Genomic DNA, 27,249 nt, shown 5'->3' on the forward strand with positions numbered 1-27,249 from the left:
AAGAAAGTAACTTTGTTAACTTTAAAAATGTTTCATTTGTGGGATGTTATTAATGAGCCTCTAATGATTTCGACTTGTGCACTACAACTCAGCTGTATCCCTCTTTAGATGGTTTTATTCTCCTTCTGGTCACAGGGGTATGGGGTCTTCAGGGTTGACCAGAACAAAAGTTTACAATTTATTATCATTTTATTTTGGAAAATCAATGATAAATTGAGGTGTTTTTAATTGTTTTGTTGTATATAGCTTCGTTTCTATTGCATTGTGTTAATTTATTTACTCTAGTATTGACACTTTCATAGATTAATATGCTTGAGCCATTCCCCCATCGTCGAGATGGGAGTCCCAGGTACCTTAGAAAAGCAATGTCACAAGAGCTATAGAACATAGAGGCCTTAGGCCTTTTTGTTTAGTAACATGTCACTGTCATTATTAAAAAAAAGGACCAAATTTAAGAGTCAACCAATCAGATCATACCACTCTTTAGAACCTTCCCTAGACAAGCTGCATTCAGATTTTCAGAGCGCTAGTGCCTACACCTAGTATTACTCTTAAGAGAAATAAAGGTGAGCTTCTCCTGGGAGGTAGGTGGGTCGCATGTGAATCTATGAAAGATTCCAATGCTGGAGAACTACAGTTACAGGTAACTTATTTTCTTACTCCAGTATTGGAACTTACATAGATTCACATACTTGAATCAGAAAAGCAAGCAATAATAAGCATATTTTGCAGAGCTACAACACATCATGAGGGTGAAAACCATAATACAGAGAATGTCAGAAACAGCAGAGAAAAATGTGTGTAAACAATTGAAGCGGATGGTGGGAAGACTAAAACGTCTCACCTTTATTAAAAAATATGTCCTATTGCTGCATCTTTGAGCCTGTCTGAATCCAAACAGTGATGATGTGTGAACTTTTCCAGATTGCTGCTCTGCAGATATCTGGTAACGACACCACAGCAAACGCCATTGGATATGGCTCTTGTGGAATGAGCTCGTACTTTTGAGTTCTACGGCCGACCTGCATTTTGATGACAGAAAAGAATGGCTCTGGATATCCATCTGGATATGCTATGCTTCCTTAGAGGAAAGCCCTTCCTTGGTGAGCTGTAGGTCACAAAAAGCTGGTTGGTTTTTCAAAAACTTAGTTGTGTCCAAATAACTTTAAGCACCTCCTGATATCCTGCGAGTACAGTGCTCGCTCAGCAGACGTTTGTTGGTTTGGAAAGAATGATTTGAGAATTACAGGCTCATTAAGATGAAAGTCCAGTGGGACTTTAGGAATTAATTTTGTATTAATACGTAAAATAACGAGGGACTCCCATCTTGACAACTGAGAATGATTCAAGCATGTGAATCTATGAAAGATTCTAATACTGGTGAACTACAGTTACAGGTAAGTAACTTATTTTCTTTCAGAAATGTATGGATTCCATAATTTGCTTTGATAGTTTGGGAAACCTTTAATTTTGGTTTTGTTGTAGTTGCCCAAGATGGTTCCATGGGTAGACCAACACAGTGCTTATAAATAGTGCATATCTTGGGACAGTAAGTCAGATTTGTGCATAATTTGCAGAAAATTTTGACCCAGAGTACCAGAACATTTGAAGCAAAAGCTTTGGATACTGTACGCCATGATGTTTGGAAGGAGTTGAGAGCTTGGTACTTTGGAAAAACAGCCAAAGCAGAATTCTTTGAGAGGAGTAAGCCATGGCATTTTCGATGTGAACCCAGGTGGCATGAAGCTCCGTCAGAAAAAAGTGTTTCTTAGGTGGTATTGCTCTTAACAGCTGATGCATGTCTGAGGTGAAGCTCACCTTCTCCAGATTAAAAAGCTCCTTAAATCTTTTTTAAAAGGAACCAGCTAAGCGTGCTACATTAGCATGGGTTGGCCAGTGGAGTAGCCAATGATTACTCTTTAATTTGCAACCTTGCTCCTTCCCCCTGGACTTAAGTCACTTGGGAGTGGTGCTCGTGTCCTGTTAATGCTTTCGTCATTGCTTGATAGTGACACAGGAGTCATGAAGCGGCATTGTGGCTGCAGCTTATTTGGAGACATGGGTGAGTGTTGTGACCTCCAGTGGGAAATCTCATGACCACAAATGCTTCTAGCCACTGAAAACATTCCTGAAAGCGGAGTCCCAGTTTCAACACCACGAAGGCAGTCTCAAGGATTGTGATGCTGAAGGAAAGCTATTGCCCTCTGTAATAGGGGCTAGGATTTCATCCCCCTAAGGAGATGAAAAAATAATTTTAAAAGGTGGGTTGAGGCACTTTACCTTCCAAAGCAATAATCTAATTATTAATTTTAAACGGATGAGGGGTTGGTGGTTTGTGTCAAAACAAAAGGATGATTTTTTTATATTCCCAAAACATCATAGAGACGCAGGTGCATCTCTCCCTATAAACAAACATGCATATAACTAATGCAATTGAAAAATTACACTGTGATAAAAAATGAATGAATAATGCTTTTCAAAATGTAGGAATTTTGTATTAAAATTAAATAGCTTATTAGAATAACCAATTTTATTTTAAAAATGTTTAGAATTAGTTTAAAAAAATGTTAATTGAAAATACACTTGCCTTCAGTGATGCAAAGTACAAATACTGTTATGTAAAAACACACTGATGTAAAGACTCCCGCTGTAATAACCGCACTTGATGTAATTGTCTGCAAAATAACTATCTGAAAGAGACACGTTAGTGATAGATTCCTTACCTTAGAATATCCCCAGGCGTCAGACTGGATCCGGAAATTTTTGCGTAGCAGTACCCATGCGCGTAGGTAGGCGTCGTCCGCGTCCGTCGTCGGCGTCGTGGGTGCCGTGATTGCCGCCTCCGCGTGCTGACGTCAGTTCTTCTTTTTTCTGCGCCAGCTAGCGCAGGTCTGGAAAAAGTTGTACCCAAGTCACTTTTTGACTAACCTTTTGAGATCCTTTTTGATCCATTTTTCGAAGTCTATCGACTCCGACGGTGCCGGTAGGTATGCCCGGGTTCAAGCCCCGCGCCGACTGATGTTGGTTACCGACCTCCATCGCCGGTGCCTGCACTGTTTGGGCCTGGACCACGACGACAAGTCCTGCTCCGACTGCCGGGCCCTGACATCTAAGGCTAGATGGGAGCAGTCCCGTAAGCGACTCGAGCTTCGGCAGTCTGCCCCCGCGCCGCTTGAGGTCCCGGTCCGAAAGGAGGTCGCGGGGCCGGAGCCAACACAGTTCTGGGAGTTGTCTTCGGTCTCGAAGTCCTCAGGTAAGAGGCACAAGAAGTCGTAGAGGCACCATCGCTCTTCTGACTCCGCCCCGACGCTCGCTGAAGCCGCAGGTATCGCCTCCTTCCCCACACCCGCTGGTCCCTGGGCAGGACACGACGCCGGGGGAGATTGCTGACTTCCTCATGGCCATGAGGTCGCTCGCTCCTCCGTCGGGTTCCGCGGCGCCTTCGGGCCAAGCGGCTCCGACTGGGTCACCACGCAGGCCGGGTGCTTAGGCACCGGCGCCGTCGGGTGCTTCGGCCCCACTGGTGTCGCCCCTGGCGCCGTCCCTGGAGGAAGTCGTCCCTAGTCCTACCCTCGATTCGGGCCCGACGCCGCTGGGAGATTTTTATTTCAATGACCCGGCCCCATCTTTTGGGCCTGAGTACCAGGCAGTGGGTGATGAGGATTGGGAGGGGTCTGAGGACCCTCTGGCACGTGAGTGTCAGTCTTCTGCGGACTGGACAGGAGAGCTTGGGGAGGCCAGTGGTCTGGACACTTCGCCCGACACTGGTTTTGTCTCCCCTCCTAGCGTGGCTTCTGAGGAGTGGTCTGCTTATAGCGTGGTGCTGATGAGGGCGGCCAAGGCCCTGGGCCTTGAGCTCCCCATCGCGGCCGTGAGGACTAACCTCCTCACTGAGGTTCTTAAACAGCAGTCAAGCTCGGCCGAGCCTCTGCTGCCGTTTAATGAGGCCATGTCAGACGTTCTTTTGGGCACTTGGTCCAGGCCCGCCACAGGGTAGCCTATGGATAGGAACGTGGCCAGACGCCACCGCCCGGCTCCGGGTGACCCTTGCTTTCTGTCTACCCACCCCACCCCTGAGAGCCTGGTTATTCAGGCCTCCAATTCCCAGACCGCATTCCCATCGGCTCCCCCCGACTGGGAATCAAAGAGGTACGAGAATTACGGGAAGAAGATATTCTCCTCCCTAAGTTTGGGATTGCGGTCAGTTAATACCGCATGCCTCTTGGGCCGCTCCACCCACTCTCTGTGGGACACTGTCGCAACCGTGCTGCCAGAATGCCTGTTGGAGGTACGGGCTAAACTCGGCCAAGCCCTGGTGGAGGGCCGGGATGCAGCACGGTATTCCATCCGTTGTGGGCTGCACACTACCGACTCTATGGGCAGAGCGATGGCAACAACGGTGGCGATTCGTCGTCACGCCTGGTTGAGGTCCGCCAATTTCTCGGCCGATGTCCAAAACACACTTATGGACATGCCGTTCTATGGCCGTCGCCTCTTTGGCGACAAGGCAGACCACGCGCTTGAGCGCTTAAAGGACTCCAGGGCTAGGGCTAAGTCCTTGGTCCTCTCGGCCCTGCGCCAGCAAACTGGTGCCTTTCGATCCTTTCGTGGCCAAGGAAGGGGCGCTCCCACACGTACCGCCAGCCACGCACCGCAGACTACCATCAAACGAGGTGGCGGACGTGGAAACCGCCGTAGCGGTGGTCGGGTTCCACGGCGAGGCCAGTCCACACCTACCCCTGCAGCATCCGCCTCAAAACCCTCCTAGTCCGTGCTTTCAGGCCCATGTGACGCCGGTGGGGGGCAGGGTTCGCCATCACCACCACCGGCGCAGAGTCACATAAGACAGGTGGGTGCTGCAAATCGTCCGAAGGGGCTACTCCCTCCCCTTCGAGGCGTCCCCTCCAGCCATGCCACCGCAGTGCCACTGCGTGTCGGGGAATCACTTGACACTTCTGCAGGAGGAAGTTACGGCCCTCTTGGCCAAGGGGGCCATCGAGCGCGTTCCTGGGTCAGAAGTAGGGTGTAGTTGTTACTCCCACTGCTTTCTGGTACCCAAGAAGGGCAAAGGGGGCCTACGCCCTATCTTGGACCTACGGAACGTCAATGGCTTCTCCGGAAGGAGAAGTTCAAGATGCTGAAGTTGGCTCAGGTCTTTGCTGCCCTAGACCCTGGAGACTGGATGGTACCGCTGGACTTGCAGGACGCTTATTTTCACATCCCCTGCGGTTCACTGTAGGCCACGAGCACTTTCAGTTTACCGTGCTCCCCTTCGGCCTTACCAGTGCCCCATGGGTGTTCACGAAAGTGATGGCGATGGTCGCAGCTCATCCGCGCAGGTTAGGGGTTTTAGTCTTCCCCTACCTCGACGACTGGTTGTTGAAGGCGGGCTCTCTCCAGACAGTCGTCAGCCACCTCCAGACTACGGCCGACCTCCTGCACCTGCTGGGGTTCTCCATCAATGTGCCAAAGTCACACCTGTGTCCCTCTCAGAAGCTCCTCTTCATCGGAGCGGTTCTAGACGCAGTTTCGGGTTTATCCTCCCGAACAGCGGGTTCAGGATATTCAGGCTCTGATTCCAATCTTTCATCCTTTATCCCGGGTCTCGGTCAGGTTGACGCTGCGGCTTCTGGGGCTGATGGCCTCCTGCATCCTTCTGGTGCATCACGCCATGTGGCGGATGCGGGCTCTGCAGTGGGACCTGAAGTTTCAGTGGGCCCAGCATCAGGGCAACTTGTCCGACCATGTCTTGATCTCGAAGGGCGCTGCAAGACAGTTGCAGTGGTGGCTCACGGACCGCGATTGGGTCAGCGGCAGATCCCTCTCTTTACCCCAACCGGAGCAGGTAGTTGTGACGGACGCGTCCCTCCAGGGCTGGGGAGGCCACATGTGAGAGGCGGAGATCAGAGGCCTCTGGTCTCCGGCGGAGTCCCGGCTCCATATCAACCTTTTGGAGCTGCGGGCGATTACGTCTATTACTGAAGGCATTCCTCCCCTCTGTCCGGGGGAGTGTAGTGCAATTGTTCACAGACAACACCACCGCCATGTGGTACTGCAACAAACAGGGCGGGGTGGGGTCGTGGACCCTCTGCCAGGAGGCTCTGCTCCTCTGGCAGTGGCTGGAACATCAGGGCGTGACCCTGGTAGTTCAACACCTGGCAGGTTCTCTAAATGCCAGGGCGGACAAACTCAGCCGCCGGTGCATGATGGATCAAGAATGGCGTCTGAACTCTGACGTGGCGCAAGGTCTCTTTCTGCAGTGGGGAGAGCCTTGGTTAGATCTATTCCCCACCGAAGATGGCAATGCCATCAGTTTTGCAGCGTGAATCTTTCTGGATTCACTATGCTGTGCATATTCCGCCATCTAGTGGTTGGAGTTCGGAAAGTGCTTTGTATTTTTTTTTTTTTTTTTGCTGTGGGAGGTTGCGAAACCTGATCCCCTGGTGAGGCTACAACCCCCATCATGTGTGTGCAGGCTCTCAGATTATTTTTTCCGCCATGGAGATCGGAGGTGTGCTGCAGCACAGCAGCAGACATAGGACAGAAGAGAGAGGCCCCAGGACTCAGAGAAGAGAGCTGGCATCAAGGAATGTTGCAGAGGGGCATCTGCGCGTTGGAATTTCCAAGGCGGCACTCGCTCGGAGACGCTTTTCGTCGCGAGGGGAGTTGCGGTCTTTTGTACGCCTTTCCGCCTATACCACTTCTGCCCAGAGTGCTGAAGATCAGGCGCGTCCGGGCCCAGGTTATCCTTGTGGCTCCGGACTGGGCACGAAGGTATTGGTATCCAGAGCTACTCAGCATGTCTGTAGATCCCCCGATTCATCTGCCTCTTCAGGAGGACCTTCTGTCGCATCAACAGGGGACGGTCCTCCACCCAAACCTGTCCAGTCTCCACCTACAAGCTTGGAGATTGAGCGGCGACAGTTGAGGCCATTTGACTTGCCTCCTGAAGTCTGTACTGTCATTCTGGCAGCCAGGCGTCCCTCCACGGAATCGGTATACGCCTGCAGTTGGAACAAATTTATGGCATGGTGCACAGCAAAGGCTGTGGAACCACTCTCTGCCCCCCTTTCTGAGGTTCTACTCTTCCTTCTTTCTCTTGCCCCGCAGGGCTCTGCTCTGGGCACTCTCAAGGGCTACCTTTCTGCCCTTTCCGCCTTCTTAAGGCTACCTGATCAACCATCTTTGTTCAAGTCCCCCATTGTAAATAGGTTTTTGAAGGGCATCACACACATGTTCCCTCCTGTTCCATTCGTGATGCCCCAGTGGGACTTGAACCTTGTACTGACTTACTGGATGTGCGCTCCCTTTGAGCCACTTCAGAACTGTCCTCTCCGCCTTTTTACTCTGAAGACTGCTTTCCTGGTTGCCATCACCTCTGCCAGGAGAGTGAGTGAGCTCCAGGCTCTTTCTTCCAAACCTCCATTCCTTTCTGTCCATCCGGACAAGGTTGTGTTGCGGACAAGACCCTCTTTCCTGCCCAAGGTAGTCACAGCCTTCCACATCCGGCAATCCATCACCTTGCCCACCTTCTTTCTGCCTCCGCATCCCTCGAAAGAGGAAGAGAGGCTCCACCGTCTCGACCCAAAATGTGCACTCTCATTCTGCTTGGATCGCACATGCCAGTTCCGGGTGGATGACCAACTCTTTGTTGGTTACGCGGGCGCTAAGAAGGAAAGGGCGGTGCACATACGGACCATCTCTCGGTGGATCGTGTTGTGTATCCAGACATGCTACTCTTTTGCTAAAAAGGAGCCTCCTGTTGGGCTGAGGGCCCATTCCACTCGGGCCACGGCAACTACTACTGCCCTGGGCCGGGGAGTCCCCTTGCAGGACATTTGTCATGCAGCTACGTGGGCTTCGCTGCACACGTTCGCAAGACACTACTGCCTGGACAGCCAAGTCCGGAGGGATGTGTTTTTTTGGCCGTTCCGTCCTCCAGGACTTTCTGTTGTGATTATTGGTTCGTAGACCCACCAACGGGGTTGGTATTGCTGGGGTACCTATTCTAAGGTAAGGAATCTATCACTAACGTGTCTCTTTCAGATGCACAAGTTACTACTTGTGTAACAATATATCTGTAAGAGACATGAGTTAGTGATAGATCCCTTACCTACCCACCCATCCTCCCCGTTCTGCGAACCAATATCTAGGGTTAAGGTCATCCCCTTCAGGGCACTAGTTTCATGGCACCAGTGTTGGTTTTTGTCATGGCTCTGCGTTTCTGGCATGGAAAAGCTGTGTATAAGAACTGACGTCATCACGGCGCCGACGACGGACGCAGAGCCGCGGACGACGCCTACCGACGCGCATGGGTACTGCTATGCAAAAAAAATCCGGATCCAGTCTGACGCCTGGGGATATTCTAAGGTAAGGAATCTATCACTAACTAATGTCTCTTACAGATATATCGTTACACCAGTAGTAACTTGTGCGACAATCCTATCCCGTAAGGCAAACAAACATATGAAATTAGAAAGGCTCTGAGATGTTGCCAGGATCTACAAGTGACACACTCCAAATCACTCTCCTCTCGGAGGAGACAAAGACTGTTGTGCACGATCCCTAGCCCTCCCTGCATTTTCTGCACCTGTGCGATTTAAGGGTTTGCATTTTCCCTCCCCAACACTGTGTTCTCCATCCTACTCAATAAGAGTAACCCTAGTTAGACTTCCGCACAACAGTGCAGGATTGGGTGGTGGGTTTTTTTTTTGGGCAGCAGTAGCCTTCGATTAATTGATGCGTTTGCCATACTACTGCCTGTGAGCATTGACTTATCACATATCTATAATCAGAAGATGCTGCTGATGTCACAAATCTCAGGCTACTCTACATTCTTCAGTGTCCCTTACTGTTCAGAATGTTTTGTCCGACCTTCTTTTTGTTTAGAAAAAACAGCTATTAATCATAAATTTATACTTTCACAACCAGAACGTGGTTGTTGCTTCCAAAAGTGTAAATGGTTTAACTACTAGATGCTTTTCCCCATCAATGTGACCCACAGCTCATTTTCTTTATTATTTTCCTTTCAGAGGTGCATTCAAGTACTCTATGCTATGTTTGTTGAAGAAAACATTCACAGGTGAACACAATGTGTTGAGTCTTGCCAAGCCATTTGCGAGGCTGTTTGAAAATCATTTGTAATACTGTGGAGACAGTTCTAAACTAGAGACTGACTAACGTCTTCAGAGGCCTTTTACTCTGTCACTGGACAGCATATATGGTGGTTTCTGTTGTTTACCAATAGCACTGCATAGCATTGGATATTTTGTACATTACCTAGATTACAAAGGGCTCCCTTTTCACTCTTGACCTCTAAACGGTAGCTAAGTCAGGCAGCTGAGGCAGTGGTACTGGGTTCAGTACTTGGAGAGAGTGTCACCCAGTAAAGGCATACTGTAAAGTCGGTGTGTAGCCAGAACTGCTGCTTTATTAATGGGTAAGTTAAAGTACTGAACTTAAGATTAGACACACCAGAGAGAACCAACAGTCTTAGCACCTTCCTAAGCCATCTTATGCCACCCATAAAAGTAAAGGTTCGAGGCATGTGGGCTGCTAAATTCATATCTGTGCATAGATCGCCGCCTAGTGTTGGGTCCGGATGATTGCACATTGTTGTCCTGGAAGAGTCTTCGAAGTATCACGAGATAGGTGGCTCCTCCCCTGGACTACAGTGCGCATGGGCATCCACTCCATCCTCAGATTGTTTTTTTCCGCCATTGGGTTCGGATGTATATTTGTTAACTCAAGTTCGGAATCTATAAAAAAAAGTTCCTTTTGGCCAAAAGGCCTTTAGTTATCGTCGGTATTGTCTTTGAGATCGGTGCCCAGTACTTGTTCCAGCTCTGTCCCCGAGCCGGACATCCAGAGGAGCCGTGTGGCTTTTCGGCACTGAAGGCCCGGTCGACACCAGAGGCCTTATCGACGATCCATCATGGAACGGAGCCCATTCAAGAGATGTCCCGTTTGCAACTCTAAGTATCCTCACATCGATGTCCACCCAGTGTGCAACAAGTGCCTGTCTCCGGATCACGATGAAGCCAGCTGTATGGCTTGTTCTCGGTTCCGCTCCAAGAAGACGATTCGCCTTCGACGCGCTGCGTGGAAGGAGGCCCAGCAAGACGGCACCTGACCCGGTGAACATCTTCGATGCCGAGGAAGATGAGGGAGTCGAGCAGGAAGTTCAAGAGAACCTGTTTGATCCTGCATCGGAGATCGACTCCAGTTACGACGCAGATGTGGAAATGGTCGATAATGAAGACGTCGACGAGGTAGGAGACGACGATGAGGCCTTTGGGGCCGTGGAAGATAGCTCGAGACTGCAGAGACCTGTATGGGGCAGTCAGCCAGCTCCGGGAAGATGTGCATCTGCTGCTGCTTGGTCTAGTCAAACTAACAATTTTACTTACACAAAAATCAAAGGTGCTAAAAAGCAACGTGACCACATCCTGTAAAGGAACTTTTGAAATAAATCTGCACAAATCAAGAAACATGCATGAAAGTGAAGTGCAAGGGAGAGTGTGTCAGATGGAAGGGGCATGCATAAGAGGACCCTTGTGCGTCGTTATGTCCCATTGGCTCAGCTGGCCAACAATGCCATAACTACATTTTCACAAGGAGGAGCTAGGCCCAACCATTGGTACGTGGGCCGCAACCAAAACACTCGATAATGCTCAGGTCGAGGGATCGCCACATGGCCTTACCCAAGATCGTACACTTGGTTCTACAGCCTCGCCTCAAGGCCCGGCTACGGACATTTCTAATGAGCCATCGGTTGACCAATCGAAACTGAAAGCATCGGTGTCTACACAACCGAAAGCACTGGACGCTAAATCGAAACCAAAAGTGCGTATTGCTTTGGTCGGTTCGAAGACCTCTGAACCATCGGCACCGGCAAAACAGAAGAGTGTTATCGACCCGGTGAGATCGCTAAAGGGTGTTGAGCCGAAGACCGGGGCACTGAAGAAACTGGTCAAGGACGTCGACCCGAAGAAGTCGGCGCCGAAGGCAGTCGACACAGACAAGGGACTCGGAACTCAGAAAGTTCTCGATCCTAAGCGTCGACCCGACAAGGCTAAAAGCAGTACAGACCTCGAGTCCACACGTGGCGGTGGCTCGAAGGAACCCGTCGAGTCAACACAGCCATCTGCCTCCTTTTCGAAGCAGGTGTCGGACTCGCTGAAACGCATTAAAGAGAAGGCTACTACTGTTGGACCAAAGGCTACTCCACCCCCGAAGCCGGTCAGTAAACCTCCAAAATCGTCGGCACCCATCCAGTTCACACTGCCGCTGAAAGTGGTACCTAAGGCCTTCGCCCCTAGGACGGCCGTCAAAGCGACCAAGGTGTCCATGTGGCCGAAGCCTACAACTGCGGAGGTGGCCACCAAGCATCGACAGCCTCCGCCTGAAGATCAGTCGAGGCAATTCATCGATGCCGAGACGGGTAGACTTTCTATTTTCAAGCAAAAGATCGCCCCTGAACAGCCTATGGAGTCATATAAAATTCCATTAAAGAAAAAGAGGGATTCTGCTACGTCACCTCTTCTCTTTGAACCTATAACACCACATGGACAAGACACTGCTCCTATCTAGCCCACATACTCAGATGTGGAGAAGGTGATGGTGACAATGAGAGTACAGTTATCCTGTAGACCCTGATCCTGAAGATCACACTGAACCCTGGACAGATGCTGCTGACCCAGGAGAACCACAAACTGCCCCGACAGTCATGTCTATGCTGTGAAAACCTTGCCTACTGAAGACACGGCTGCGTTTAATGCACTTATTGAAAGGGCAGCAAAAATCATGATGTCCAGCTCCATGCTGACCCTATTGAAGAGGATTTTTTGTTTGACACCTTCTCAACCTCAGGGAGAACTGTCAAGACTCTACCAATGCTAAAGGGTGACCTAAAACATGCTGGAGACATTTTTAAGGAGACCACAAGGGCAAGGGTGATAAACCCCAGAATTGAGAGAAAATACAAACCGGCACCTGGGGACCCTACGTATATCAAGGGACAGTTGCCGTTGGACTCGCTGGTTGTTCCCAATGCCCGGAAGAGGGCGAACTCGCAAACAACGGGTGATGCTCATCCCCCTGACAAAGAATCTAAAGTGCTAGAAGCATCGGGGAAAAGGTTTGCCGCTCAAGCGGCCAATATCTGGCGCATCTCCAACACACAGGCACTCTTAGCCAGATATGACAGGGCTCATTATGATCCACTTGAAACCCTGTTACAACACTTGCCAGATGAATATAAGGAGGCAGCAGAGATGCTAATACAAGAAGGGAAACTTATATCAAACGCATCTATCAAGTGTGCGCTGGACGCAGCAGACACCGTAGCCAGGGCAATTAATACCAGTGTGATGTTACGGCGACATGCCTGGCTGAGAATCTCCGGTTTCAAGCCCGAGATACAAACCACCATACTAAATCAGCCTGTTAACCCTGATCACTTATTTGGCCCGGAGGTGGACACCACCTTGGAAAAAATAAACAAGCATTAGAAATGCAATAGGTCTCGCAGCATTAGAGTTAGTGCTTTTAGAATTGTTAATGGTTTTTTTTGTAAATCTTTAGCATGAGGTTGAGGGTGAGTGAGGGTGAGGGGTTGAGGGTGAGTGAGGGTGAGGGTGAGGCTGAGGGGTTGAGGGTGAGTGAGGGTGAGGGGTTGAGGGTGAGTGAGGGTGAGGGGTTGAGGGTGAGTGAGGGTGAGGGGTTGAGGGTGAGTGAGGGGTTGAGGGTGAGTGAGGGTGAGTGAGGGGTTGAGGGTGAGTGAGGGTGAGTGAGGGTGAGTGAGGGTGAGGGTGAGTGAGGGTGAGTGAGGGTGAGTGAGGGTGAGTGAGGGTGAGTGAGGGTGAGTGAGGGAGGGAGGGTGAGTGAGGGAGGGTGAGTGAGGGAGGGAGGGTGAGTGAGGGTGGGTGAGGGAGGGTGAGTGAGGGTGGGTGAGGGTGAGTGAGGGTGAGTGAGGGTGGGTGAGGGTGAGTGAGGGTGAGTGAGGGTGAGTGAGGGTGAGTGAGGGTGAGTGAGGGTGAGTGAGGGTGAGTGAGGGTGAGTGAGGGTGAGTGAGGGTGAGTGAGGGTGAGTGAGGGTGAGTGAGGGTGAGTGAGGGTGGGTGAGGGTGGGTGAGGGTGAGGGGTTGAGGGTGAGTGAGGGTGAGTGAGAGTGAGTTAGGGTGAGGGGTTGAGGGTGGGTGAGGGTGGGTGAGGGTGAGGGGTTGAGGGTGAGTGAGGGTGAGGGTGAGGGGTTGAGGGTGAGGGGTTGAGGGTGAGTGAGGGTGAGGGTGAGGGGTTGAGGGTGAGGGGTTGAGGGTGAGTGAGGGTGAGGGTGAGGGGTTGAGGGTGAGGGGTTGAGGGTGAGGGGTTGAGGGTGAGGGGTTGAGGGTGAGGGGTTGAGGGTGAGGGGTTGAGGGTGAGTGAGGGTGAGTGAGGGTGAGTGAGGGTGAGTGAGGGTGAGTGAGGGTGAGTGAGGGTGAGTGAGGGTGAAGGGTTGAGGGTGAAGGGTTGAGGGTAAGTGAGGGTGAGTGAGGGGTTGAGGGTGAAGGGTTGAGGGTGAAGGGTTGAGGGTAAGTGAGGGTGAGTGAGTGAGGGTGAGGGGTTGAGGGTGAGTGAGGGTGAGGGGTTGAGGGTGAGTGAGGGTGAGGGGTTGAGGGTGAGTGAGGGTGAGGGGTTGAGGGTGAGGGGTTGAGGGTGAGTGAGGGTGAGGGGTTGAGGGTGAGGGGTTGAGGGTGAGTGAGGGTGAGGGGTTGAGGGTGAGGGGTTGAGGGTGAGTGAGGGTGAGGGGTTGAGGGTGAGAGGGTGAGTGAGGGTGAGGGGTTGAGGGTGAGGGGTTGAGAGTGAGGGTGAGTGAGGGTGAGGGTGGGTGAGGGTGGGGGGTTGAGGGTGAGTGAGGGTGAGTGTGGGTGAGTGAGGGTGAGTGAGGGTGAGTGAGGGTGAGTGAGGGTTCATTCAGCGGTGTAGACAATGTAGTGGCAGCAGGACATGACGTCCCTCTCCAGACTCTCGCATCAAGGCGCTCTATCAGAGTACAGACTTTCCTATCTTGAAGGGAAAAGTAAACTCGCACCAGAGTATTCCAATATAAAAATCCATAGCTTTAAAATCGGAGACCCTTCAAAGTATACGCACCTTATAGCTTGGCGGCGCGACAAATAATTTGTTTGTGCAGAAAGAAAAAGGTGTGTTATTGATAAAGATGTGGTTCCTCATTTAAAACCGCCGGGCTACCTTGGCAAATAATTCACACTCATCCCCCACAGCCCAGGTAAACCGACCCTGCTCATATTGAGCCCGCAATTCCACCCTGTTCATGAATGAGTAAGAATAAGGTGTAAGTAATGAAACGCTTACCCTGCTGCAGCCTGCCAAAGTGTCAACTCCGACAAAAGCCCTAGCATTCCTCCCTGCCCTGTTGCCAGGCCAACTCACAGTGAGGCAGGAAAGCGAGAGACTGGCTCTAATAACCCCCTTTGGAGGAGAGAGAGAGAAGGAGCTGGGAGGCGACAGCAGGGCGGAGCTCCTCTCGGCTTCTGTTAATGAAACTCCAGGAAATGAGTCAGTGCCTACTAACACATCCCTTCTATACAACTGGGCATCAAGTTACCGACCACCCACTCAAAACAGGAGTGCTCTGGGACAACGGCTGCAACTGCCTGGAAGAGTAAAAGGCGGAGAACGTGGTTGCGCCGAGTGCCAGGGCCCAGAGGAAGGGGCAGGTCGGAGCAGACGACTCGAGAGCACCAGAGAAAAGGCATAATGGCAGCCTCCATGGGAGGCGGGCACACTAGATTCAGCATGACCAACTGTCTAGTGGCCCCACGCCATCTGCTGCGCCGTCAGCCTGTCCCGATTCCAAGACGATCGCAAACTGCATTTTGGGGCTTGCAGTTTCGCTTTTACACTTGCAAGCCTGGACTCAACATCCCATCATGCAAAGTGCTGGAGGTTAAAAACGTCAAGCATGCCTTTAGGCGTCTAGGACATGAGAGCAACTACAGAACACAATCAGAGGTCCCGTCCAACGACAGTATTCAAGGCGACCGTTTTTGTTGAGTGTGCTTTGAAACAGACTTTAATCGCTTGCGCGTCCTTTCTATAAAAGCTTCATTTCAGAGTATAATGAAAACATGCACTTTGTGCTGCGCAGCGTCCTTAGCACTAGAAACTGCATACAGTACTTGATAGACAACTATTGGCAAACGTATCTACTCAAATATGGCGACTGTCTATGCCTACGTGAAAAGCCTAACCGTTTTAATGGGGCCGATTCAAAACCACCTAAAAGTAAAAGAAAGTCTCGGAAGATGTGTAATGCGGTTCTCTATTGTGGCTAGACCGGAATAACATTTTATGATGTAATCCGAGATACATAATCTTGTCAACAAAAAAACGATACTCCCGAAAATAAATAAAAAGTAGCCTATACACACAACACTAATTAAGAAAGGAATTGAATTAGCCAAGCCGTGTTTTGATGTTTTCTCAATCTTTCAATTACGTTTAGAATAGCTTCTCAAGATGGCTGGCCGTCTATGTTCGACATCGGTAATCGTGCCCTTAAAGGTAATCTAACTGCAGCCAATGCGTAGAGTCACTGCATGTTCTGGAGGAAAAGGGATACCAGCTGATCGCAATATGTGGTGCCAGGGAGCGCTTGTTCCCCGTACCTTGGCAGCCCAGCCCGCTTTCAGCTGGAAACACGCCCACGTCCCGCAGAGGAGTGAGCCTGGGACAGGGGAAATATAACGCTGTACAGAACGAAGCTAGACTCCTGCTGTGAAAATATGCACGACACCGTAGAAAGAAGTAGTCGCAAACGTGATTCTGATGATCCATTAGAAAAGGCTTGTAGTAGGAGCAATGAGGGGGAGGAGAAATGCGCTGGGGTCAGGCGGGGGAGGGTGGGTTTGGAATGACGAGCTCGCGAGGCGGTGTTGGCGGGGAGGGGGCGGAGCGGGGGAGAGGGTGTGTGTGAAACGAGACGGAGGGGAGAGAGGGGAGGGGGAGGAGAAATGCGGCAGGCAGGCAGGGGAGGAGAGGAGGGGGGAGGAGAAATGCGACACGGCGGGAAGGGGAGGGGGCGGAACGGGGGCGGAGAGGGGAGAGAGAGAGTAGGCAAGGGTAAACAAACACGGACGTGCACGCGCCCGTGACTTTTAAGGTCAATGCGCATGCGCATAAGCTTAATGCGCATGCGCATTGACCTTAAAAGTCACGGGCACTGCAAGGAATCGCCACGATTCCTTGCAGTGCAGATAAAGTGTGGATAACTCGCTATAGTCTCGCCTTGCTCGATGCGCATGCGCATCGACAGGCGAGACCTAAAAAGGACACAGACTGCAAAGTCTATGGGGGCTCTACAGTCGCAGCAGTTCAGGGGTGGTTCCTTTCGTCGCTCCAACAATAGAGGATCTTCCAGAGGCCAGCTGTCCCAGCAGACACAATACAGTAAAGGAGGCACGCAGACCACCTACACCAAACAGAGTAGGGGTGGCTATCGTGGAAACAGCACCAAGGGCAGAGGTCGCGGAAACAAAAGCTCCCGATCCTCCGCCACTAACAAACAGTGACGTCTTGTCACTGCCCCCCGACCATACCACACAGGTCGGGGGGAGACTGCAACAGTTCCTGCCGGTCTGGAAATCCATCACTACAGACAGGTGGGTGAGGCAGATTATCCAGTACAGTTATTGTCTGGAGTTAACATCCCCTCCACCCAACATACCCCCAAGACACCATCCGATGTCCACAAAACATTTGCAATTATTGCAGCAGGAGGTAGTCGTCATGCTGCAAAAAGCAGCCATAGAGCTTGTGCCTGTGGAAGAAAAAGGTACAGGGGTGTACTCGCTGTACTTCTTGATCCCAAAAAAGGACGGGTCCCTCAGACCCATGCTGGACCTCAGGCCCCTAAACCAGTACATTCTATCAGAACACTTTCACATGCTCACATTACAGCAGGTTCTACCGTTACTCAGTCTGGGAGATTTCCTCGCAACATTAGATCTGAAGGATGCATATTTCCATATACCGCTACACCAGTCGCACAGAAAATACCTCAGGTTCACCATTCAGGATCAGCATTATCAGTTCAAGGTCCTCCCTTTCGGAGTGACGACAGCGCCCAGGGTGTTTACCAAGTGCCTGGCGACAGTGGCTGCACACCTACGGAGACAGAACGTTCACGGCTACCCTTATCTGGACGACTGGCTTATCCAGGCAAAGTTGGCCCAGCAGTGTGCCGCCCACATGTCCCCACACCATTCACCTTCTTCACGATCTGGGGTTTTCACTGAATTATCTAAAGTCCCACCTTCAGCCCGCCCACGTACGGCAGTATCTGGGTGCGACAATAGATACTCTGGCAGCCAAAGCACAGCCAAATTCAGTGAGGATCAACAGCATGCAATTGCTGATACATCAATTCAAACCACAACACTCGCTTCCAGCACGAGTGTTCATGCAGTTGATAGGCATGATGGCCTCCTGCATCTTCATAGTCCCGCACTCGAGACTACACATGCGTCCGCTTCAGGAGTGCTTAGCACGTCAGTGGAATCAGGCTCACGGACAGTTGAAAGACCTAGTGTTGGTGACCGGTCGCGCATACAACTCTCTGCATTGGTGGAATCCACAAAACCTTTGCAGGGGCCGACCGTTCCAGGAGATTGTGCCACAGATTATTCTGACGATGGACTCATCTCTCCAGGGATGGAGAGCTCATGTACTCCAATACACAGTGCAGGGACTATGGACAGCACAGCAGAGGAAGATGCACATCAACCTTCTAGAACTGATGGCTATCTTCATGGCGATGAAAGCATTCAAGGTACATCTGTGCAACAAGGTTGTGTTGATCCGGACGGACAACATGAGTCCTGTATTACATACAGAAGCAGGGAGGTACACACTCTCCACAGTTGTCTCATCTGGCTCAGAGCATGTGGAAGTGGGCCATTCAGAGGAACATCTTCCTCATGGCGGAACACCTCCCGGGCAAGGACAATCAGATGGCGGACCTGCTCAGCAGGTACAGCCACCAAATGCACGAGTGGGAGATACATCCTTCAGTACTCCAGCCGTACTTTCAGCAGTGGGGTCATCCAGAGATAGACCTGTTCGCCACAAAGGAAAACGCCAAATGCCAAAGCTTTGCCGCCAGGTTTCCACACCCACAGTCGCAGGGAAATGGCGATATGGATGAACTGGTCAGGCATATTTGCGTACGCTTTTCCCCCAGCACCTTTAATACCGCTGGTGGCACGCAAGCTGAAGCAACTTGATGACTCTCATCCTGGTTGCTCCAACGTGGGCACGCCAACCATGGTACACCACGTTTCTAGATCTCTCCGTGGTACCGCATCAAAGGCTGCACCTCACGCTCAGGCTTTTGACGCAGAGCCATGGCGACATTCCGCATCCAGATCCGCTACAGCTCAACCTGGCGATCTGGCTCCTGAGGTCTTAGAATTTGGCTACTTCAACTTGCCTCCTGACTGTATGGATATCATAAGGGAGGCAAGAAAGCCCACCACTAGAGCATGTTATGCGGCAAAATGGAAGCGGTTTGTCATTTATTGTGCCGACCACATCAACCCGCTAGATGCATCTACTCACAACATCATTTGTTATCTGTTACATCTATACAAATGCAATATGGCCTATGCTTCCATTCGTATACATTTGTCCGCAATAGCAGCTTATCTCCAGAACAGGCAGCATCTCTCACTTTTCAGAGTGCCTGCCATCAAAGCCTTTCTGGAGGGACTCAAACGAGTTATTCCTCCCAGACACCCACCAGCGCCTGTATGGAACCTAAACGTGGTCCTTACCAGGCTGATGGGTCCACCTTTTGAGTCTCTACACTCATGCGAGATTCAATTCTTGACGTGGAAAGTGGCTTTCCTAATAGCAATCACATCACTACGACAAGTTAGTGAACTTCAGGCACTAACTATCCAGGAGCCATTCATACATATTCACTCCAACAGGGTGGTACTCCGCACTAACCCTATGTTTCTGCCTAAAGTGGTTTCACAGTTCTATATCAATCAAACTATAGAGCTGCCAGTGTTCTTCCAGAATCCTGAGTTAGTGGCAGAGAGAATGCTCCACACACTAGACGTCAAAAGAGCTCTAATGTACTACATAGATAGCACCAAAGGTTTTAGGAAAACAAAACAACTGTTTGTTGCCTTTTCGCCACAACACAAAGGCAACCCCATCTCCAAAGCAGGTATAGCCAGGTGGATCGTTAAGTGCATTCAGATTTGCTATCAAAAGGCAAAGCGCACATTAACTGTTCCCCCAAGAGCCCACTCCAAGCAAAAGTTGGGGGCCTCCATGGCTTTCCTTGGAAATATTCCTTTAGAAGACATATGTAGAGCAGCGACATGGTCTACCACACACACATTTACAAAACACTACTGCGTAGATGTGCACTCCAAACAGCAGGCAGCTGTAGGGCAGGCTGTTCTAAAAACACTTTTTCAAACTGCTGCAGCTGGCACAGGCGGCCGCCGCTAATGGAGGGACTGCTATATATTCTATGCACAGATATGAATTCAGCAGCCCACATGCCTCGAACCGAATATGCTACTTACCAGTATGCATTTGTTCTTGGCATGTAGGGCTGCTGACATTCATATCGCCCGCCCTCCTCCCCGTCGCCTGTAGCGGCTGCAGCACTCAGAATTACTCTTAGCATGGTCATCACTTACGGTGTTACACTCCATCTTTGCCACAATGGCGAAAAACAATCTGAGGATGGAGTGGATGCCCATGCGCACTGTAGTCCAGGGGAGGAGCCACCTATCTCGTGATACTTCGAAGACTCTTCCAGGACAACAATGTGCAATCATCCGGACCCAACACTAGGCGGCGATCTATGCACAGATATGAATGTCAGCAGCCCTACATGCCAAGAACAGATGCATACTGGTAAGTAGCATATTCGGTTTGTAGTGCTTAAAAAGTGCAGTCTAGAATTATGTTCACTATATTTCTTCTTTACATTTTTAACCTTGTTATTCATGGCCTCTGAGTGGCCCCGAGAACTTTCCTAGAGTGGGGCACCCTTTGTAGTGCCTTTCCTTAGCTGTGGAAATGTTTCCACACTACACTGAAATTGCAGTATTGAACAAAATCTTGATGTTGAAGATAGCGGAAAAAAAGTTTTTTCTACTCGCCATCAGCCAGTCGCATTATTCAAAAACAATTTGTTTCTGATTGACAAATCAGATTTGGGAATCACCATTTTAAACAGTAAATATGCAAAAAGGTGTTTCGAGCCAACACAGCACTTTTTTCAAATGGTAATATGAAGTTATTGTAGGATTTACATCAATCCACAAAAATCATGCTTTCTGAGTATACTTTTACCTTCATGCCAATTTTGTCGTGAATCAGTTTTTTTTATGTTGCTCGCACAATTTTCTAACCAGGCTACAATGGTACAAATGCATATTTTTTTTAAATTCTTCATCCTCCAAAGCCCCGTCGACTTTTGTGCCCTGCACTGAACTGCATGAAAACCTGTATGCCGGCATTTAGCTGCAGAAATCTGCTAATCGAGTTCCAAATTTGGTGCAAATTTGTCAAGAGGGTCAGAAAGATAGTTAAAGTAAAAAGTGACTCCTCATTGGAAAGTGAAGATCTGTAGTTAAAAAGGGGGGTTTTTATTAGTTTACAAGCCACTACATATTTATGGTTCAGTTGGTGGAGCCCTTTCGGATCCACCAGCCTCATTGGTGCTTACAATCCTAACGTCTGCTCTTCGTTCGAAGTGTTACACACCCTTCATTCAACTCAGTTACCAAGACCATTTTGATGCCCCGCACAAGGCTCCACAATGGTCCGGCTATAACGGAAAGAACTCCATTCCGGTACTGCTAAAGTGTTGAGCCAAATACCCGAGGGCAGACCTCCATCAGGTGTGCAACCTCTGTCTGTCCCAGGACAACAAGGAGGCGGCTTGTTTGGTGTGCCTTGCCTTCAGGAACAAAAACATTCTCAGATACCGTCCTGCATCAAAGTCGCTCGCAGTAAGTACAGACTTGCCACCTCCCACCCCTCAACACTAATTTAGAAGCTGGGATTCGACCTCGAGGAGGTTGAGCATCAAACTCACACGCCTGTCATGAAGCTTCTGGTCCGCCACTGTCACAAGACAATGGTCTGATCTGACACGCTGCTTCGCGTGTGGCACCCTCCTTGCTCTCAGCGCCGTAGTCTTTGACAAAGCCATGCCCTCGAGCTTCGGCCACCTCACCGGCTCCGGCGTCAAAACCACCCTGGAAGCCTACCTTGGAGTGGAGCAGAGGTCCCCAACCTTTTCTGTAATGAGCTACTTCTGTTAAGTGAAAATTGTTGTGAGTTACTGAAGGCCAAGTTTCTCACACATTGTTACCAGACACCTCTTGCCTGGCTTCACTGACTTTAAACCTAATGTACATGGAGTCCTATATTACAGTGTGAGTCTGTGAGTGCATGGTCTGTGGGTAAGTATGAGCTTGTGTGTGAATGAATGGAATGTACGTGTATGGGTCAGAGCCTGTCATATATACTTGTGGCACAGGGCATACCTTTCACCATATGTGGCAATGTTACATGCACAATACAAACATACAACCCTTTTAAATGGGAGAAATTTAAATTGCAGAATATGTTCTGCTCAAATGTTCATATTAAGGAACATTTCTCGCATGGTTAAAAAATTGCTGTATTTTTCGATTATAGCTATGGCACTCTATCTGCCAGCCAATGGGAGCAAGATGCCTGCTGTTTGTAAATGGGGCACTTTGAAAAGGGAGAAAATTTAAATGAAGAGTCGTCTTAATCATTAAGTTAACTGTTTGTTTTAATTTTGTCATATTTAAATGCATTCAGAAACCACATTTTGTTCTCATGCTCTACTATTTAGTTGAGAACTTTTATTTAAGAGATAAATACCTCAGTGCTTCAGTTCCTAATCTCTGTGACCCACATGGGTCATAAATCTGAGTGGAGCTCTGGTCATTGAGCCTCTTCTGTCTGTAGCATACTAAAGTAAAATAAGCATAGCCTTTCCTTAACTTTAAAAGGAAATCGCAATATTTACTTATTGCAGTTCCTGGTTAAAATGAATTAAAGGCTGAGAACTACTCTGAAGGCTTCTGCGAGCCACTGCTAGCTTGCGATTGACTTGTTGGAGTCACCTGGAGTCGAGACGTTCAGAGCTGAAAACTGGCCCTGTGCCGGCAGGTCAATGCACATCTTCAGCGCCCTGCATCCAGGGCTGCTGCTTCCACCGCCTCTGAGGAACAAGAGCAGCCCACTTTCCAAAGTCTACAAGAGGAGCACCAGGCAACAGGGCATCCTCATCTATCCTGAGACCGTGCGCATCTTAGCTTAGCCTCTTCTCAAGGCAAAGGACCTTGTTCCCTTTTGAGGAAACCTTTAACCCACCGCTGGTGCCCAAGATTCCTCAGCACCATGACGTAGTCACCTCTCCACCTCCTCTGCCCTTCCTCCTTCCACTTCACCTTTCATTTCTTTCTTTGTTTTTCTCCACCTTCACCTCCCACCCCCTCACCACCACCTCCACCAGCCCCCGACTCTCCTAGGGGATCCTCACAGTCTGGTTTTCGTGGAGACATCCCCAGGTCTCTCAACCCACGTCCTCATGATGACCCATGGGATGTCTGTCGTCTATCTCCCTGGGGATACAAACCCCGACCTTAATCCTGCTAAGCTATCTCCAACGGACGACACTACCTCAGATCATGCACTTCAGCATAGGGTAGCTGCCTTCCACATGGTGGAAATGCATAGGCAGCAGGAGGGTGGGGACTTCCTAATGGAAAACCTCTCTTCCACCAAAAGGGCCATGCAATATTTACCTGAGTTAAAAGGGATGGTCAGCCTCCTCTGACCTCTTTGAATACCCGGTAAAGGCTTGAATGATCACCCTAGGGTTGATATTTAAAAAATAATAATACAAACCAGCCTCTTCTCACTCTCCTTATATTAGAGGCCAGCTCCCACCTGACTTCCAGTTAGTCGACAAGCCAGTAAGCGTAACACGGGTGAGGCATCCCCTCTCGTTAGGAAGAATAAAAAGATAGACGCGGCAGGAAAACGCTTTGCTGCCTAGTTTACTACACAATGGCTTATTGCCAATGCCATAGTTTTACTCTCCCGATATGATTGAGCACACTGGGATGAAATGGAGTTGCTTCAACACCTCCAAGAAGATATGCTTGCACTCCTCAGCAAGGGGGAACATAGAATCCGTGCTGCTACAAAACAGCAGTAGAGGGGTGGATTTCCTGTACTTCCTCATTGCCAAGAAGGATGGGTCACTAAGGACCATTCTCGACCTCAGGCCTCTCAACAAATACATCCAGTCAGAACAATTTCACATTAACGTTCCTGGATGTCATCCCACTACTTCAGCAAGGTGATTTCATGACTTACCTACTGAGAAAAGGTATTTACTTAAAGTAACCACAGTAAAGTAGATGCATTGCCTTTAACACCCTTAAAGTCTCAATATTCCTCCTGACGCCTAAGCAGTTATACAGTGGGCGCATCCATCTGCTTCCGGGTTTGTTTTATGCGGGGGGAAAAAACTAGACGTGGCTTATGCTTTCTGTAGTTGACTGGCAGCTCCTTCTACAGACATCAGTAGATTCAGGACTTCTGCCAGCGTTCCACCTAGACCATTTCTAGTGTGAATTTCAGGTACTTGTTTGCCAATTGCTATTGGGGGATATCTAAAGGTGCTTCATGCGGGACTATCTTTAATGAACAAGAATTGATTTGTCAGTCTCCCGTGGGTAAAAGTTTGGAAACTGGCTTTTTTATACTCCCAATAGTGAGATTTGAACTGGTTCTTTGAGGCGACAATCGATCTAGGATCTGACCGAAAGGATCGAAGGCCCTGCTTTTCAAACTACAATTGGACATGTCTAAACCACTGGAAAGTGAGCCCTTTGTCAAGAGACCGCATTTCCTCTACTCCTTTCCTATATAGCTTAAGCTCCTCCGTAGTCCAGATCCTCACCTAATATACAAGTGGCTTTAACTGTGCGATTTCTCACACCCTTTTCAGCAACAACATCCAGAAACATGGGTTGATAAAGAGCGCAACAGAACAGCAGTGTCTAGTGCATAAGTAAGTCACCATCCATCTCTTACACAGCCTTGGCTTCACCATCAATACCGCAAAATCTCATTAGCAGCCCCATCAGATCCAACCCTTCCTAGGATCCATACTCAACTCTGTCATAGGAAATCCATACCCCAGTCCTGCAAGGGTCGAGTATTCCCAAGCTCTGCCCCTTTTTTTCAGCCACACCATCATGTAAAGGTCCAAAAGGTCACACGCCTCCTTTGCATGATGTCCTCCTGTATTGCCAAAGTCTCCAATGCCAGGTTGAACATGCACCCAATGTAGAAGTGCCTAGTGGCACAGTAGTCACAGGCAGAGTGTCTCTGGGATGATCTAGTGTTGATCTGGAGCTGCACTCGTCACTCTGCAGTGGTGGAATACCACAAACCTAATGCTAGGCCAGCCTTTTATAGACCAAGTGCCACAAACGACCATCACAATGGACATCTCTCTCACTGGTTGGTGGGGCACACGTTCAATGGATTCAGACACCCCATCAACAGGGTCTCCTTACCAACCACCTGTAGTTGCTAGCCATCCAGCGAGCCCTGCCATTACTTCCTCTTATGCCAAACATAGTAGTACTAATGTGTACAGACAACACAACTGCTTTATTCTACCCTACCTCCAGAAGCATGGTAGAAAAGACTCTCTGCAGTTGTCTCAACTAGCCTTGGGCATTTGGCGGTGAGCAATCCATCAGAGCGTGCCTCTGTTCCTAGAATACATACCAAGAGATGACAACGATTTTGCAGACCTCAACAGGATGCAGCAACATGTCCACAAGTGGGAACTTCAGCCCAAAGTTCTTCTGCTGGTTTGCCCACACAAACCTCTTCGCCACAGCCGAAAAACGCAAAATGGCCAAACTTCTTCTCCAGATTCCCACAGTCCATGGCCAATGCATGATGGATAAACTGCCCATGGATATTTGCCGCCGTTTTTCTGCCTCTCCCACATCTTGCACTTGTGGTCCGAAAGCCTCAGCAAACATCCCCCACTCTCTTCCTAATAGCCCCTACCTGGGCCAGACTGCCCTGGCCCAAAACTTTCCTCAGCCTGTCTCTAGTGCCACACGAGAAACTGCCCAACCGGGAGGATCTTCTCTCTCAAAACCTGGGCACACTTTGACCCCCTGACCCCAAACAACTCAATCTTGCAATTGGCTCTTGAAGTCTAAGAGTTTGGATACCTCAATTTACTTTCAGCATGTTTAACCATCCTTAAAGAGGCACACAGGCCTACAATCTTTGCTTGTCTTGCTGCCAAATGGAAGCCGTTTGTTCAATGTCTTCTAGACAAATTAACCCTCCCAAACCAGCAATTCTAGACCTTGTCTGCTATCTGCTTCAGTTGCAAAAGTCCTGTCTTGCTTCTACTTCTAACAGACTTCATTTAGCAGCTGTCACAGCTCATCTTAAAATCTGAGAACACACTTCTTTTCAGGGTCCTTGTTATCACAAGGCTTATGGACTCCTCTTTTGACCACTGCACTCTTATCCATTGCAGTATCTTTCCTGAAGAGTAGCTTTCCTGGTAGCTTTCACTTTCCTATAAGACGTGTGTTTGAGCTACCCTAGAGTAATGTCTTTTACAAGTTCACCATTGAAGTGTAGTCTGCATGACAAGCTCAAAATTCCTTCCAAAAGGGGTCTCTAGCTTTCACCTTAATCAAACCATTGAACTCCTAGTCTTCTTTCCGCGTCCAGAATCAGTCGTAGAACGTGCTCCATATATCCTAAATGTTAAGAGAGCCCTAATGTATTGCATTGGCAAGACAAAACTCTTCTGTAAAATCCAGCAGCTCTGTTTCTCCTTTTCCAAGCCACACAAAGGTTGTGCTCTTTCTAAAGCAGGTATAGCACACCGATTGGTCAAATGCACACAGACCTGTTATGTCAAAGTTAAGACCTTTGCCTGGCCCTCCCCTCTCCCCCATTCAAATCCGCAAAAACCTTCTTAAAGCTGATATATGCAAAGTAGTTACGTGTTCTACTCCCTACACTTCCACCAAACATTTATTTGTGGATGTCTTAGATTGCCAGAAAGCTAGTGTTGGTCAGACTGTCCTACGTACACTTATTCACATACACTGTTGTCCAGTCTGTGCAGAGCATGTTTATCTTCAGCTGCACATGCTACAAACAGAAAATGTTACCTAACCCTCTAAGTATCTATTCATGGCATGTAGTGCTGCAGATTCACGTGTGGGGGTAGGGGTGTTGATTCAAATGGGCAACGACGAGCAACGCAAAACAGGTGAGAGAAGCACACAGGCGGCAGAGTGGCATTGAGTGGAGAGAAAGCACACAAGAGACAACCGGAAATGCATGCACTCTCATGCAGTACTTGAGCAAAAAGAAAAAATAGGTTCGAGGCATGTGGGCTGCTGAATTCATATCTGTGCATAGATCGCCACCTAGTGTTGGGTCCGGATGATTGCACATTGTTGTCCTGGAAGAGTCTTCGAAGTATCACGAGATAGGTGGCTCCTCCCCTGGACTACAGTGCGCATGGGCATCGCCTCCATCCCCAGATTGTTTTTTTCCGCCATTGGGTTCGGATGTGTTTCGGTTCCCTCTGTCGGAACCGATAGTTGTTCAACTTCTGATCGAGACCAAAAGGTCTCTAGGCTGGGCGTCGGTATGGTTGCGTACAAGTTTCTTTTCTGACTCTCAGCTCCGATCTCTTGCTGCCCTTCCACGTGCTTTCGGCGCGGACGGGCCTACACTACACTTTTTGCTATGGAGCGAACTCCGTTTAAGAAGTGCCCGGTGTGTAACTCCAAATATTCACACCTCGACGTGCACCCTGTGTGCAATACATGCTTGTCACCGGATCACCATGAGGACAGCTGCATGGCGTGTTCGAAATTCCGGTGCAAGAAGACTTTGAAGATTCGTCGGGCCCATAGGCTCCAGGCTAAGTTATCGACTGCGGCGCCCCCACCAGACGACATATTCCAGGAATCTGTCGAGGTAGACGACGGGCAAGGTTCGGGCTCTAGTCCCGCGTCCGAGGGGGAGACCTACGACGCGGGTGAGGAGAACTTTGACGAAGTCACCGACGAGGTAGGGGACGACGATCAGGCAT

General features: G+C 49.5%; 1 protein-coding gene across 2 annotated transcripts in view; it reads left to right on the forward strand.

Moving 5' to 3' along the window:
- FOXJ2 (forkhead box J2) overlaps positions 1-27,249 on the forward strand; it is a 330,968-nt gene that overhangs the window by 248,720 nt on the left and 54,999 nt on the right. The window lies entirely within an intron of this gene.

The sequence above is a fragment of the Lissotriton vulgaris genome, chromosome 7 (genome assembly GCF_964263255.1).
Source record: "Lissotriton vulgaris chromosome 7, aLisVul1.2, whole genome shotgun sequence".
Taxonomy (NCBI): domain Eukaryota; kingdom Metazoa; phylum Chordata; class Amphibia; order Caudata; family Salamandridae; genus Lissotriton; species Lissotriton vulgaris.